The sequence below is a fragment of the Myotis myotis genome, unplaced genomic scaffold, assembly GCF_014108235.1.
Source record: "Myotis myotis isolate mMyoMyo1 unplaced genomic scaffold, mMyoMyo1.p scaffold_m19_p_16, whole genome shotgun sequence".
NCBI classification, from domain to species: Eukaryota; Metazoa; Chordata; class Mammalia; order Chiroptera; family Vespertilionidae; genus Myotis; species Myotis myotis.
In genome coordinates this window covers 13,275,521-13,293,033 of record NW_023416320.1, presented here as the reverse complement: position 1 = coordinate 13,293,033, position 17,513 = coordinate 13,275,521, and the positions used below count along the sequence as shown (strand labels likewise).

At 38.8% G+C, this 17,513-nt stretch overlaps 1 protein-coding gene across 7 annotated transcripts in view; it reads left to right on the top strand.

The window, feature by feature from the left end:
• AZIN1 (antizyme inhibitor 1) overlaps positions 1–17,513 on the top strand; it is a 37,299-nt gene that overhangs the window by 4,489 nt on the left and 15,297 nt on the right. For 5 of the 7 annotated variants that reach the window (XM_036337966.1, XM_036337963.1, XM_036337959.1 and 2 more), the window contains exon 2: positions 313–450. The gene's annotated coding sequence lies outside the window, so the exon portion shown is untranslated. Of the gene's footprint in view, positions 1–312; positions 451–10,153; positions 10,300–15,468; positions 15,729–17,513 lie in introns of those variants that run through there. The other 2 variants (XM_036337961.1, XM_036337962.1) reach the window with 2 other exon arrangements.

The window sequence follows — 17,513 nt, the reverse complement described above, 5'->3', positions numbered from 1 at the left end:
CTGATCAGGACCTGCTGGCCAAGGGGAGAGACCAAGGGAGGTTGGCCTGCTGGACTGGGGGAGGTTGGCTGCATTGAGCATCTGCCCCCTGGTGATCAGTGCATGTCATAGCGACTGGTCGACCAGTTGTTCTGGTCATTCAGTCGTACTGGTCACTTAGGCTTTTAGATAGATAGATAGATAGATAGATAGATAGATAGATAGATAGATAGATAGATTCTATTAAAACTTATTTCTGCAGTTAGGATGTCAATTTAACCTAACATTTTTAAACATAGGATTAAATGCTACTACTTTTATTTCCTTCTTTAGGGCGAACTTTCTGACCAAGTGTACAACTACCCAGAAGGCCTAGGAGAAGTGCTGTATAGAGAGCAGTTCGACTTCAACGCTGAGCCACCTTGGGAACCTAGCTGATGATAGGGGGGTTCCATCTCCTAACTTGTCCATGTAAGTATTTTCACATCCATGCAGGGATCTTGTAAAGTTGAAGTGAAGGAGAGTTCTGTTTGCTCGATCTTTTTCAAACTTGCAGTTGTATTTACCTCTTAAAATGCAGTGACTCTTCAAACTCTTTAAAAGTTCTAAAACAGGCTTGACATTAGAGGTATACTGATTCAGTTATATGCATTGTTTACCAAAGACGATCACAGCATTTATTTTGATTCATGACACGTATTTATTGTAAGCTACATTTTAGGAAATCTTAATAGTCAGGTTTTAATATAAATTGGAGAGAGGTTTTTAAAGTTAAGATGTGGGTAGTAGTTTATCACATCATTCAAACAGAGCAAATGCTCTCTATTCCACTCACTGCACCTATATCCTAGAGCATGGGGTATGAGGGGTGAATCTTAGTTCTTGTTTTTCTAGTTATGAGCATCTTGCCAGACAAAGTGATGTTTAGAGTTTATATTCTTTTTCATCAAATAACTTTATATAACACTCAGCTGCTGGGGAAAAACGGGTTGTTTTTAGAGGACTTACTGGGAGATCATATATGTACACCTGAGCAGATTTTTCAGGGGGTAGTTTTGTTTTGACTATACTTGATTTTCTATTAATGAATTTGATTTTTGAATTAAATCTCTGTGAAAAATGTAATTCCACAGTAAACTTGTTTGAATTTATTAGTAAATTTGTGTTGCTAGGTTCATGTGTTTAAATTTTAAATCTACTATTTATAGATGCTTTTGAGATTTGGATGTTTTTAAGTTGGCCAGAGACTTGGCAAGAACACTTGAGAAATTTTTAGGAAAGCTTAGGGCAGGGGTGGGCAACCTTTTTGTGAGTGCGTGCCAAAACCAGCAAAAATCTGTGACTCAAAATTCTTCTGCGTGCCAACCCTAATTTTTTGAGAACATGTTACGCCTACTTGATATTGCTTAAGGTTTACGTATGTAAAGAACCTTGAGAAAATAATAGAATTCATTCGAGTGACAAAAACACAGTATATGATGATGAAAAATACATTTTTTAATGTATACATGTACACTGATAGTCCGACAGAAAACTTTATGACTCCGTTTGATATTATCAGTGGGACTTTTGCTGCTGCATCACTGATGACAGAGATTTTACATCAGGTTTCTATTTCGTGACCTTCAGAGATATGCACGAGCTACTACTTTCATCCATCAGGCTACTCCTATTACGAGACTTAAAATTCATCACTGAGAACAAAGATTCACAAGCATATGTGGATGAAACTAAAACACTGGTCGGATCTAGGAAGGCAAGGAGAGTTAAGGCAGAGGCATAGAAATTGCTCTTCCCCTCTCTCGTCAATCCGTGTCTATGGTCTTTAAGATAACTTGTTATGTAAAATTATTTATCTAAGATGCACCTACACTGAATTTATCTGAAAAATAAAAAAGTTGATATTAAGAAAGAAATTGTAAGTGGAAGATCACAAGAGAGGGTTTCGCGTGCCAGCAAAAGTTACTGGTGTGCCATGTTTGGCATGTGTGCCAGGGGTTGCCCACCCCTGGCTTAGGGTATCAGTTTTGTGTTTGTTTAGTCTCTCTTGTTAAACAGATTATATCAAAAGTATTTGCTCTATCAAATTAGGGAGAGTATCTTAAAGCAAACCTTTTCAACACATTTGATATTAACCTTAAATTACAATTTAAGGCGGGTTTTTTAAAGATTAAAGAGGGGGGAACACAATTTAATGACTTAGAACCCTGACTGGAGGGTTTCTCATAGCTTTGTGAATTTGAGCAAATTGCTTACTTTACAGCTATGATTTTTATATAACATTTTCTTTATTTTATATAAAGTTTCTTTAGTCCTGAAATGATAAAATGATTTCTCTTTGAGTGTGTGTGTGTGGTCTTTGGAATAGCATCTGTTAGCATCACTTACAACAGAAATTTGGAATTTTGGCCCCACCCAAACCTTCATTAGAATCTGCATTTTAACCAAGTAGTATGTATGCATATTAAAGAGAAGCACTGTTGCCACCATCTCAGTTACCAAGTCAGTTATCTCTTAATTTTTGTTAACCATCTGTTCTATTTCCAACATATCTGATGTTTTTCCCCAAGTTGGATTGGATATTTAAAACTTTCCTGAGGTGGCATTAGTTGACATCATAGTCATAAATAGATTCTAAGGTGGAAATTTAAGAACAAGTGCCATGTTTTAAGAAAGATTCTATTAAAGTTAGATTTCTTTTAAGTTCAGGTCTCTTGCTATAATGGAAACTTAACAGTGATTATATTTAATATTTCTAGTGATGTTTCTCCACCTTGAGAAGCTGATATCAGTGAGCTGATAAGATCACTACCAAATCAGAGAAAAGTACTCTCTATTTAGAAAAATTAATATCTTGTAGAACTTGGAAAGTCCATAGTTTCCCCCTCTCCTAAGGGGTGTGTAGATGGATGGGCACAGATAGAATAAAGATATTACTTAATCTGCAGGTTCTGGCAGCCAGAGTGACTGTCTCTTATTTATTATGCCCAGGTGTACAATGTATGTTATGTTAAATGAAACGTCAGTACTTGATGCTGTGCTGTAAAGTGATGGTCCACAATACCTTATTCATATAATTTTGAAATCCAAAAGTTGAGGGAAAAAATATTTTATAGCTTCCTTGATATAACCTAAGCCAGTGGTCGGCAAGCTCATTAGTCAACAGAGCCAAATATCAACAGTACAATGATTGAAATTTCTTTTGAGAGCCAAATTTTTTAAACTTAAACTGTAAAGGTAGGTACATTGTTATCAACTTAATTAGGGTACTCCTAAGGCTTAGGAAGAGCTCCACTCAAGGGGCCAAAGAGCCGCATGTGACTCGAGGGCTCGAGAGCCGCAGTTTGCCAACAACGGACCTAAACTGATTTGGGAACAAAAACTTGACCTGAGCCAAGACCGGTTTGGCTCAGTGGACAGAGTGTCGGCCTGCGGACTGAAAGGTCCCAGGTTCGGTTCCGGTCAAGGGCATGTACCTGGGTTGCGGGCACGTCCCCAGTGGGGGATGTGCAGGAGGCGGCTGATCGATGTTTCTCTCTCATCGATGTTTCTGACTCTCTATCCCTCTCCCTTCCTCTCTGTAAAAAAATCAATAAAATATATTTAAAAAAAAAAAAAAAACTTGACCTGAATCTGAGCTGATTTGAGGCCATTTTTATCTTATTACCACACAATGCTAATATTCCTAAGTTTTGCTGCAGAAATGATTATAGGGTGTTGACTAAATAGCCTGTAGAGTATTACATGATATATGAAGTATATGTAGTATACTACCATTCTAAAATCTTAAAAATTTTAAATTCAGAAAGATACCTGGCTGCAAAGGTTTCTTTTATATATATATACACACGCACACGCACACGCACACACTAGACGCCCTCGCAGTCCCAGCTTTGTCAGGAAGGACATCTGGTCTAATTAGCATATTATGCTTTTATTATTATAGATTATTTTTTTTTATTGATTCCTGAGGGGAAGTGAGAGGGAGAGAGAGATAGAAACATCAATGATGGGAGAGAGTTATTGATCGGCTGCCTCCTACACACCCCACATTGGGGATAGAGCCTACAATCCAAGCATGTGCCCTGACCGGGAGCTGAACTGTGACCTCCTAGTTCATAGGTTGAAGCTCAACCATTGAGCCATGCCGGCCAGGCTCCAAAGGTTTCTTGGCTAAAATTAATAAAAATGGCAAGAGAAAATTTTATGTTCCAAAGATATCCTCAGATAACTTATAGCAGTTGACATGAAATTCTGAAGTTAATTTTTTGTGGAGCAACAATACTGTTTGGAAAACTGGAAGTCATTAAAGGCACTTAACACACTGGCCTTTATGGAAAATACTTGGCATGTAGCATTGCAGACTGTGTAACTAAACTATAAACACTATTTGAACCGTGTAATATTCCAATAACTCCCAATAGGATTTCTATGCAGGCGGCCTAAGATCTAGGAGTTGGCTTCAGAGTTAGGTTTTTAAATCAGATAACCATCTGAATTTTGAGGTAAATATCTGGAAATTTTGTAAGTTGCTTACATAATGAAGTTTTCTTCTTTCAAGACTGTTCTTTAGAGTATGTGTATATTATAACATGTGACCACAAGCCCAGTTGAACGTGGACCTATGAACCAGGGGGTCATGGTTTGATTACTAGTTGGTATGTGCCTGGGTTGCAGGCTTGATACCCAGTGTGGGACGTGCAGGAGGCAGAAAATCAATGATTCTCGTTCCCTTCAACTCTGAAATAAATAAATGAAAAGAAAAAAAATATGACCACTATAAAATATCTTGACAAGTATTTTTTTTAATTGTTTAAAGCTTTACATATGTCTCCTTTTCCCCTGATTGACAAGTATTTTAATGCCAATAATATCTCAGATGAATGAAGGGGTGCTAATTGTACAAAAGTTTTTTCATGTCTTTTTTTTTTTTTTTTTTTAAATATACTTTATTGACTTCTTACAGAGAGGAAGGAAGAGAGATAGAGAGCTAGAAACATTGATCAGCTGCCTCCTGCACATCTCCCACTGGGGATGCGCCCACAACCCAGGTACATGCCATTGACCAGAATCGAACCTGGGACCTTTCAGTCCACAGACCGACGCTCTATCCACTGAGCCAAACCGGTTTCGGCTTTTCATGTCTTTAAAAGAAAATTCTTTAGGGGTTTATGATGCAGTTTTTCCCGTGGGCTAGATTTTCAAGTTTTATAACTCTGATTATAATTAATAAATTAGCCCAGTCGAAAAATTTTTGAAGATTGCATTCCAGAAAACTAAATTTTCTTCTAAATAACTGTTTCTATTGATGATGAAATCAGATTGAATTAATCATTAGCATATACCTTATGTGTTGTATCTAAGTATGGAAAAAGGATGTAATTAATTGATTTGTTCAAATTGACTCTTAAAAATTTGCTTAAAGTTTTTTTTTTACCTGATTATCATCAGTTAACTTTGTTATGTGTTTGTTCATGTAGAAATTTCATACGAACATCAGGGTTTTAAATATCCATACTCTGTCTCACTTACATGTGCCTTAATAGGACCTGCCCAACCTAAATTGATATTATTTTAACTAGGGGAATAAAATGTTCTTTATAAGTTTACTAGTACTATTAGAGGCCTGGTGGACGAAATGCCCATCAGGTTCCCCGCCTCCCCCTTCCCTAGCTCCCTCAGGGCCCTGCCCTGCCTCCGCCACTGATCACCAGCCATGTTCCCTGCCACTCCGTCATAGCGAGCGATTGAACTCCCATTCTCCTGTTTGAACTCCCAACGGGACACTTTGCATATTAGCCATATATATATAACTTTTCTTTTTTCCCCCTCATGTTTCACTGTTAAATTGTCAGTAGAAAAGGCAAAATATTTACTCATTAGTTTTGGTAATTTAAAGATTCTGTGATGCAAGCAAATTCAACAGTACATTCATTAATGGTTGTTGGTGCTCTTTGACCATAAAGCTGAACAAAACTGTCATCATTGAAATTAGGGACCAGTTTTTCTAACGTAAGTGTATCCTCTTGGCATGCATAAAGTAAGTAGTATTTGATGGTGCTTCCTTGCATGTGTAAAAGTAGCGGAAATATATTCTATACAAGCACAGTGTGAATAATAGCATGTTAACGAGTCAGTTGAGCCTAGAGACTTATGACTATCAATATGTGTGTTCATTACACTCTCTATGCCTGGTCTTATTTCAATTTTTGAGTTTGAAGTTTCCTCCCCTCTTACAAAAAAATTTTTTTTTTGGAAACAATTCCAATTAGGAGTAAAGGTGGTATTGGGTAAACTATAAAATTTAGGTAAGGTTAGGCTGCCATTCAGGGTAAGTCTAAGGCGGCTGTTACACATGAAGTGCTCTCAATACTGGAAAGGCGTAGGAAACATATTTTTGTTCCTAACTGCCATTTCAGGGTCATCCATGCACACTTGAGCAATTTGTCACAAGCTAACTGTAGCAGAGATTTGGCCATTCCTCCCCCCCCCCCCCCGCCCCCTTTAGTCCAGTGTTAGCCATTCTTTTCTTTAATCCAGTGAATATTGTGAAGAACATTATGGCATAAATAGAAAATATTTGAATATTTGTATAGCATACAGTTGCAAGGATTAGGTTGATGGTTCAGCCTGCCCAGACCATACCTAGCCTTCAGGAGGTCTGTAACTAACAGTAGGAGCCAAGATAAACGCTTTTGGAATATTCTGCTCTAAACTTTTTGTCTTTTTATTCTATGTAAGCACACATTTCAATCTCTCTTTAGGATTTAACTTGCTATGGAATTTTGTTCCCTTTTTTCCTCTTACAATCTGGCCTTTTGTAAACTTATGAGTTGGTCTTTGCTACCTTGAGCAAAGTTATTGGGGGTGGGTAATCTGTAATGTGTGTGGACTTGGTCCTTAGTTTAAAATTTTCTTATGAAAACAGAATCTTCTAGGACTGCTCTGTTTAGTACAGTAGCAAGTAGGCAGGTGACTATTTAAATTTAAAATAAACTTTAAATAAAATTTGAAATTCAGTTCCTCAGTTGCATGAGTCATATTTTGAGTGTTTGGGAGCTATATGTGGTTAATGGCTATTGTTTTGAATAGGGATAAAGAAAATTTCAATCGCAGAAAGTTATATTGGACAGCATCACTCTAGGACAGTGGTTCTCAACTTTCCTAATGCCGCGACCCTTTAACCCCTAGAGTGCCGGGGAGCGCTATCGCGCTCTTCCTGCAGTGTCACTATTAGATGCTAGTAGTTCACGCTTTATGTGGGGGGAAAAATTTTAAAAACCTTTACTCAAAATGCCTTGGCAATTTTAGCATAGTTTCTAGAATATTGGTTGGCACTCAAAGGGTTAATACAGTTCCTCATGTTGTGGTGACCCCCAACCATAAAATTATTTTCGTTGCTACTTCATAATTGTGATTTAGCTACTGTTATGAATCGTAATGTAAATATCTGATATGCAGGATGTCTTTTCATTGTTCGCAACCCACAGGTTGAGAACCGCTGCTCTAGGATAATTGTTATTGTGAGCAGTATTAGCCATGATAATCGTAAAACATCTATTAATAATCATACGAATTATGTATTCTCTTTGGTTTTTTTCTCCTTAGATTTGTGTAATAAAACAACTGTTTCTTTAAAATAATATTATAAGGACTTTTCAGGTGTTTTTTTTCCTTTTAAAAAAATCTTTCTTGTTAAAAGTATTACTTATCCTCCCCCCCCCCCCCCCCCCATTGACCTCTTCTAGCCCACTCCTGCTCCCCGCCCCAGGCCTTCACCAGGACTTTTCAGTTTTATATTCTAGTTGAATTCTTTAGTTGTCTTCATGTTCTTAAGACACAATTTCCTATTACGGCTTTATGTGCTCATGCAGACTGAAATTATTATTAGGTTTATGTTAACTATATGACTTTCTATTATCTATTTTTTTTTTACTGCAAGGGTCCTCTGATGTCCAGTTTATAAAGAGCTCCTAAATAAATATGGTATATTCTTAGCTCATCATGTTTGGCATGACGGAAAGTAGAATGGGATATCCTAGTATGTTCAACATGGACACTATAACAAAACTCCCCAAATAATTAAGCAATCCTTAACATAGGAGATATTTGCTATCCTGAAATTCATGAAGAGCTCTTACAGGTAAATAGAAAAAAGAAGGAAAAAAATTGTAAAATAAGTAAAAAACTTGAAAACTATTTTTCACTAACAACTTAACAATTCTGCTCTTGTGTATGTGGCTTTAGACTCTGGTGCCTAAACCAATGCTACTTAAACTGCCAATCAGCAAAATAGACTCGCACCAGCATGTAAAATAGCACAGTGCTTGGTTCTTAACTTGTCGGTTAGCTAGTTTGCAGACCACAGTTTGACTAGCACTTTTTGGGAAGGCCATAAAGATTGGAAAGCAGTGTACACCAGTTTTTATGTAATTACTCTTGAGGGTTACATAAATAATAGCAAGAAGTTATATTATAAGTACTGGACATTTATAAATACTGTAGCAAAAAATGGGAAGTAATCTCTATAGGTCAGTTCAGATAAACAAACGTGGTATATCTACACAGTAGGATACTACACAACAGTGAAAATTAATGGACTCCAGTCACATCAGTCCGCATAGATGAACTAAAATTATAAAGTAGAGCAGAAGAAGTCAGTCATAATAAACAGTAGTGATTCCATTTATAGTTTAAAACAGTAAAGCTACTGTTTTATGGGCATATAGAAGAATAAAACTATTAAATAACAAGAGAATGATGATTAGAAAAGTCTGACATGCCCTAGCCAGTTTGGCTCAGTGGATAGAGCGTCAGACTGCTGACCAGGGGGTCCCGGGTTCAATTCCAGTCTAGGGCATGTACCTCAGTTACAGGCTCTTCCCCAGCCCGGCCTCTGGTTAGGCGCATGCAGGAGGCAACCAATCAGGAGGCAGCTAATCAATGTGTCTCTCACATCGATGTTTCTCTGTCTCTCCCTCTCCCTTCCACTCTCTAAAAAATCAATGGAGAAATATCCTCGAGTGAGGATTAACAAAAGAAAAGTCTGACATGCATATTCTTAAGTTTTCCTCTTGGAGAGGTGACAGATCTGCTGCTATAAGATATTCAAAGTAGTAATTAAAAGTACATCTGTTTATAGGGTTATTTCCGATGCTGCACCGGGAGAGCTTGAAGTTAATATGGTTATGTATTTCCTGTTCGTGTTATATTATAGTAGTTATCTTTAATGTTACCACATCTTAATTACCAAAACAGATATTCCCTCCAGAAACAGATTTAGTTTCCATGTCAAACATTTTTTTTAAAAAAGGGAGCCTAATCTTGTCAGTTGTATATGCAGAAGCATATCGCTGTGAAAGTCCCATGTTTCATCTCATTAAAGATATATTTTAGAATTTATTGTGAGGCATTTCATTGGACAGCTTTGCACAGGTACTTCATCATATATAGCCTGCTGGGTTCATTCTTTTAGGGGTTCCCTCACCCCCCCTTAAATATATTCTATGCATTCTTGTTCTTTTCCGTCTTAAAATTCAAGCAGTCAGCTTTATATTCTTCCTCTAGGATTTCTCAGTTGTTTTCCAACCTCATCACCTGAAAAATAACTTTAAGGATGCTTATTGCCATTTCTGGCTTTCCTCTTACGTCAGTTGAAGCAAACCCTGTCCTGATTCTTCTGAGTACTCAATGTAGGCTATTGTTATTACCTCTAAGACTACCAGTTCCAGAGTGTAGCGTCCTGGAACTACTTTTTTTAAGCAGGTTTACCTGCTCCAGGCTTCACGTCTGTAGTGCGCAACCCATCTTTTAGAAGTCTCTTTTAATACTCTTTTGCCCAGTTACTTCTAAAGGTATTCTGTAGGGTAAGTAACTTTTCTTTTGGAGGTAGAAGGCAGAGGCGACTGACAGCATTGTGTCTATTTTTAAAGCTGTGAGCTGAGTGCTAAGTTATCAAATGCCAACGTAATAAAAAAACAATACAGTTAGAAGTGTCCTTGGGCTTCTTCAGAGTAATAGTAGTAGTATAAATTTCCAAATAGGTCAGGTTCTCATTTGTAATGAGTAAGAGTCCTTTTAGAAAAGTGGTTGATGTATTAAGGTTGGATTTCCTGAGTAGATGTCTCTGAAACAGTACTCTTCAACCGTTCAGCTCTCCCTGTTCTACTTCCAGGGAGGTCTTCACTTCAGAAATCCAAGACTCATATTCATCCAGCCTGGTGTCAAGTGGGCTGTTGCTGCCAGAATTATCTTGTGATTATTTGAGAGATGTATCAGTTTCTTCTGAAGTACAATCAACTGTAGAAGCCTTTGTAGCAGGTGTGTAACAAGGCAAGTGCCCAGTGCTGCAGCCATTACTCTTGGAGCTACCTTTTTGATGAACATGAGGACTCAGCTGCCTCATGAAAGGCTCCAGGGAGAGCAGTGTGCAGTTCTTTGGAGATTTTTCTTTGGCAGCTCTTCATAAAAAAAGTATTATCAAAAAACACCAATGTGAAGGTGTATAGGAATGTTAAACAGTTCTTTCTTCCCAGCTATCCAAGAGGAAATTACTTATTATAAAAGTAGTATTGTGATTACACCACTTGTATTAGTGTAAAATAAGATGAGCTTTCTTTCACCATATATTGTTTAAATAAGGTTTTTAGTTGTGAAAATAGCTTAAAGACTCTTGTGAGAAGAAAACACTTCCTAGTATCTATTGATAAAAGTAAATTTTCTCTTAAGTTATAAAGCATTTTGGAGAGAATGTAAGATTTACATGGGGTAGATTTTCTCAGGTTTAATGTAAATAATTCAGTATCCAGCAGCACCAGACTATAGTATGTAATGGTCTATATTGTATTGGAGCCAGTAAACCAGTCCTGTTTCTGACTTACAAGCCATAAAATGTGGTACAGTGTCTGTTAGGGATTTTACTCAGGATTGGAGCACTGGGAAGTTTGGCAGAAATTCCCTATGGTGTTTAAAATTGAGGTGGATTAACTTGGCAGATCTGGCATACAGCATAACCTCTGCTTACCCCCCAGGACACGCACACTTATTTCATTTTGGCCGCCTAGAACATGCTTGTGTCTCAGATCCTGGGTTAATGTGTCATCACCAAGTAACTTTACATGTCACTTGAAAACATTTTAGCAAAATATTTTCTTTCTTTAGTGCTTGAATTAAGATGGAGATGTTCTTTTCTGAGACAGTAGAGGTATGTTTAAGAACTGCTTTTTAGTAATCCTTCAGTGAGGTTGGGGGTAGGAAAGACTCAAGATAAGCCCGCCTTTATCCAACTCTACTTAAGCCTCTTCCGTTGTGGAAATAGGCGGCTTCCAAAGGGACACTTTGAACAGAACGCATTGGTGGCTCAAAATGTATTGCAAACTTCCCTCCTGAAGGTTTTTGTGTTTTACAGATTCTTTTGAGGAATTAGTTTTCCCTGGGCAAAGCTTTTAGTGCTTAACAGTAACTGGTGTTTAACAGTAACTGACAACTGAGGTTTACATTTACATGTGGGTCGCTTGTGAATCAAGGTTTTGGGCTCCTTTTAAGAATGTGAAAGATGAATCATGTTTTCCAACACACTTCAAGGGAGTGTATTGCTGTCACCACCATTGCTAAGTTTAAGAGTTGTGAATCCTTTGTCCCATCTGTTTCTGAGCACCTACTCTGGGTTAGGAATTAGGAGAATATCAAAACCTTCAGGGAGCATTTAAGAAGATGGTGGAGACAGAACTCACTTAGCCACATTTACCATCTGTTATGTATAGGCTTTATTAGTATTGGTTTTAATAAACAATTTTATTGCAATGCTTGGTATAACTAAGTAAATTAAATAATATTAATGTCCTATGTTTCTTTTAGTGTTTTAAGTGTGTTTAGTCCGTTGGTCCTTTTGTCAAGTATTGCCAAAATAATAAATGAGTTTTATTTTCCTATCAATGTCCTTTTGTGAGTCAACTAGAGGTTGGTAAGCTACTTCTATGGTTACTTCTGAATTGAGAGTTCCATTTCAATGATGGTATTAGTCACTCTATAAACATCGTATCTTTACTTTAGAGCAGGGAATATTTTCTAATATTTTTATTCACGTTGGTAGTACCATTATTTGCCAACTGTTTCAGTTTGGTGCCCTCAGTTGATGTTTAAAATTATTTCACTTCTACAAAAATCAGATTAGACAGAAAGCAGATCCGTTTTGAGGTGGAATTGGGGAATGATTGCAGAAGGGACATGAGGGAACTTATCTTTATAGTAGTGGTGGTTACTGGGGTGTACACATTTGTCAAAATTGGGTACACATTGCATGCAAACTGTTGATAAGGTGGATGAAAAAGGAAAAAATAATTTTGGGTTTTACTTGAGAGAATTAGACAAAAAAGAAGGAACAGCCAGCAAGGTTAAAATGTAGAAAACATTTATATGAAGAAAGGTTAAAAGGCTAGGAATGAGTAGGCAGGATAAGATGTTTTTATACCATATTTGAATAAATTTATTGATTAACTGTGAGAATTTAATCTGAGAAATGGTTAATTTATTATGGGAATATGCTAAAGCTCTAATAAAGAAACTGTTGCCCTAGCCAGTTTGGCTCAGGAGATAGAGTGTCGGCCTGCGGACTGAAGGGTCCCAGGTTCGATTCTGGCCAAGGGCACATGCCCGGGTTGTGGGCTCAATACCCAGTGGGGGTTGTGCAGGAGGCAGCCGATCAATGATTCTCTCTCATCATTGATGTTTCTATCTCTCTCTACCTCTTCCTTCCTCTCTGAAATCAAGAAAGAAAGAGAAAAGAAACTGTTGTGTTGGTTTTCCAGGAAAAGGAATCCTGTGTGCTGAAGAGACATACTTTAAACATGACTTGATCAGCATCTCTAGAGTTAGCCTAATTAGTTATTCTTTGCCCCAGTGTCTTCAAAGGTAAAATGAGGTTAATAACGTCATGGCTTTAAGGGTTAAGAAAATTGATACTAGATAGATGATGTACTTAGAACAGCGCCTGGCATACTGCCATAAAAAAAAAATGTTTGCTGTTACATTTAAGCTAGTTTAGCAGGCAGTGAGAGTTGGATGTATAGATTATGTAGATCAAAAATAGTTAGGAGCAGGGGAGGGACATTCTTATCTCTATGAACATACTACTCTAGGAAAAGCCCTGAAGAATATGGGCATTCAGCAGAAAAGACTGCATGGAATGGGCCTGATCTTTTCTAAGTACTGAGGATCCTGACATTAGAGGAAAATTACCTTTTCCCTAAGCACTATTGCTATAAGAAACTAAGATTGATCTTGTTCTGACTCTAAAAGCTAGACTTCTTTAAAAAATTAAAAAGCCTGTGGTGGTCTATAATTGATAACTCAAGATTCCCAAGTAAATATTACATATAAATAGTAGAATAGCCCTAAGTCAGTTTGGCTCAGTAGATAGAGCATCTGCCTATGAATTGAAGGATCACTTGTTTGATTCTGGTCAAGGGCATGCACCTGGTTGTGGATCATGCTGGAGGCAACCATTCCATGTGTCTCTCACACTGATATTTCTCTCTGTGTCTTTCGCCCTCCCTTCTACTCTGTGAAAATCAATGGAAAAATATCCTCGAGTGAGGATTAACAAAAATAAATAAAAATTGTAGAATATACTGAGGAGTCTCATGAGCAGAAACATTAGGCTAAAGACCTTGGTTAAATTATTTTTCATTGTTACTAGAATAAATGAAAGCCTTTGTGCCAGAAAGATTTGTGGTATAATTTAACAAGAAGTTTCTACCGTACTCTTCTTACACTTAAACCTTTCTTCCCATTGAACTTTTTGAATGAGTAGCCTTTATATTTTCTGTTTCTCTTACTGCATAGTTGACTATCTCCCTAAAATGATGTTCTAGCTAGAGTTACATTGCTGAAAATAAACATGTATCCTCAATCCTACAATGTCTTACTTTCTGGGCACAGATTTATACCAGTCCTTGTATAACAAACTTCAGAGAATGTTCAGGCCACCATTTGACTTTACTGCCCAAGTATGAGGTCTCATGTGAATATGCCCTATTAACTCCCTTGGTAAAATAAAAAAATATTCTCACCGTTACAGTTTCTACTATTTCAGAAAGATTTGATGACCTAAACCAGCAGTCCGCCAACCTTCTGGACCTCACGGACCACCAGTGGTCCACGGACCACCAGTTGGTGACCGCTAACCTAAACTGGATGTAATTGACTTCTTGGTGGTTTGTGTTTTAAATTTTAAAACAAAGCATTGTTTGTATTTCATGAAATTTGACTAGTATTATGGCTTATTGGTGAATTTGTTTTGGTTGCAACCAGAAAGCTGACACTTTGGGAACCATTGGAGTATGCTTCTAGGATGAGGGCCATCACCATGGTGAAGACCTAGGATAGAACAGGGTTGGCGGGAGGAAAATGGGTTAAAGACTCAAGAAAGGCTGAGCAAATTTTAAAAGTAGGTTGCCAAGAGCTGGTCTATGCCCATTGTTAATGCGACAGCCAGAAATCTGTACAAGACAATGAGTAGTATCCTGCCTGAAGGACTTCATTTGTGGACGTCATGTTAAAAAAACACACACAAACCTGAGGAGAACCAAGATGGTGGCATAAGGTATAGACCTGTGCGTGCTGCCTCCCACAACAACATTGAAACTACCAACTACCAACTTTAAGACAAAACAACTATCATCCAGAACCATGGGAAAGCTGGCCCAGTGGAAGTTCTACAACTGGAAGGAAAGAAAGAAGCGCATTGAGACTGAGTAGGAGGTGCAGAGGCGCGTGCCAGGCGGGCTGCAACTGGATGCGTGGTTTTTTTTCAGTTGGAGGGGGATACAAGCTTTCAATCCACTGAGCTTGTTTGGGGCGGGATTCTGAGGTCCCAGACCCCTAAGGGGAGAGGCTGGACTGACTTGCAATGGGTCAGAGAGCGAGGGTGGCTTTCTCTCGGAGCTGCTCCCAGGGATCATTGTTGCTGTGGGGGTGTGGCACTGGGGGACACAGAGACGCGGAGTCACAGAGAGGCAAGGAGTCACGGAAATGCTGACGACAACCATTGCTGTTTTGCTCCGCCCTGGTGATTCTCTGAGACCCCGCCCTTCTCAATTTACATCCCCACCCAAGCTGTGCCAGTGGCACAAAAGGAACCACCTGTGCTTGTGCAGCCTAACCCAACAGACTGCAGATTTCAACTCCTCGCATCCATAAGGTACACACTCAAGAAGCAGACTCAGGTTCGGAGGAAGCTGGAACCGGATCCGGCTGGGCCGGCGACATGGAACCACTGTACCAGCAAACGCACAAGCAGGTCCACCAGATTCAGTCTCACATGGGACGCTGGGAGACGGCAGACAAGCAGTCTGTGCAATTAGTAGAAAACGAAATCCAAGCAAGCATACCAGATATTCAGCCAGCTGGAACGCCTGGAGATTTTGTCCAGCAAGGAGCCTCCCAACAAAAGACAGATGCCAAACTTCATATTGACCAGTTAAAGTATGATGCCTAGCACCTGCAGACTGCTCTCAGAAACTTCCAGCATCGGCGATACGCAAGGGAGCAGCAGGAGAGACAGCGAGAGAAGCTTCTGTCTCGCACCTTCACCTTCAACGTGGAATGCATGAGGCTGCGACAGCCCCTGCAAGGCTCTGACGCCCCCTGTGAGGCTGTGTGAGGCTGCAACGGCCCCTGGGAAGCCGGCGGAACCGTGTTGACAGCCCAGGAACCAGCTCGAAGCCCCACACACAACTATCACCCAAGGGGTGAGAGCAGCTGTAGTGTTGCTTTCTCTACAGTTTCGGTAGCGAATTTTAAACATAAGAGAATACATTATTTTAAAAAGCCGTTATGTGGCTCCGCACCCTTTCTGAGTAGAACGTGAACAAGTCGTGAGAGACCTTTCCAAGCACAGGGACACGTTGTGGATGGAAATAGCTACATTTTCCATGTGTGTGACCTTTGACCCAGTGACAAAAAGCGTACACCTATGGATGAGGACAGTGGGGGGGGGGGGTAAGGGCAGAGGGTGGGGTGGGAACTGGGTGGAGGGGAGCTATGGGGAGAAAAAGGGGAACAACTGTAATAATCTGAACAATAAAGATTTATTAAAAACAAAAACACACACAAATCCTTGCCTAAAGTAACCTGAGGACTAGTGAATTCAGCTTAAAAGATAAATGTTTATGTCAGTATATGCTGCCCCAAGGAGAATGGAGGTCTGGGGTAGTGGAAAGAGCTCTTTGGAGAGGGATGGGATTTAGTGTGATGCCTTTTTTTTTTTTTTTTAAGGTATATATTTTTATTGATTTCAGAGAGGAAGAAAGAGGGGGAGAGAGAGATAGAAACATCAATGATGAGAGAGAATCATTCATCGACTGCCTCCCACATGCCCCCATATTGGGGATCGAGCCCACAACCCAGGCATGTGCGCTGACTGGGAATCGAGCCATGACCTCCTGGTTCATATATGGGCTGATGCTCAACTATTGAGCCACACCAGCTGGGTGATAAATATATTTTAAATCTTCAGCTGAGGATATCTTAATGATTTTAGAAAGTGGGGAGGAGGTCAGAAACATTGATGTGAGAGAGAACCCTTCCATGTGTGCCCTGACTGGGATCCAACCTGCAATCTAAGTATGTGCCATGAGCAGAAATCAATTTATATTGAATGCTTACACTCTACTGCTCCTAGTGTCACCTTCTATAGAATCATATTCACCACTACTTAAGATGGTTTATTTTATTTTGTACTCATTAGACATTTTGTATACTTTTGGTGTACAGGACAATGCTCCAGACAACTGAGCCACCCAGCCAGGCCTCCGATGCCTTTTTAAAAATCAGTTCCCAGTGAATGGTTTAGGATGGACAGTGAACTGAGCTTGTACCTGGTTTTGAATTACGATAGCATTTTTGTGTTTCTGGCAATTGGCAACTTAATTTTAGCTCTAACTACAACCTTTTGAGGAAGTAAAGATCATTAACTAAAATTTAGAGAAAATGACCTAGGATTGCAAAGCTGTTAAATGACAGGGCCAGGACCAGGTCTTCTGACTTCTAGTCAATCAGCTTGCCTCATAAGAGACATACATTGCTAACCTGACCTATACAGTCTGTAACAAATTTCCTCTTAGGTCACCCTCCACTTCCACTGACATATTACTTAACTTTCATCTACTCTTAACATTTTATTTAGAAAACATTTATTTGAGTTACCTGGTAGCATGCTATGTTATCTGGCTGGCAATATATTGAAACTCAGTATTTTAATCTCTTGGCTGTAGATACTTAATTCACAAGCTTTTTTTACTTAAAATTAGTAAATTGTGTTATGGAAGAACTACAAAATAAGATGATGATTAATACAGACTGGGTCTGCAACTTTATGTAAATAAGGTGACCATATTGACGTGTAATAAATTGTGCATATGTGTGGATTATCTTCTCTAAAGTCACATCATATTGAGCTTTTTATAAAAATACATAAAATACTTTAAAATGGCACTAAAGTGTTTCTGAAAGAGTTGAGTGATCATACAGAGTCC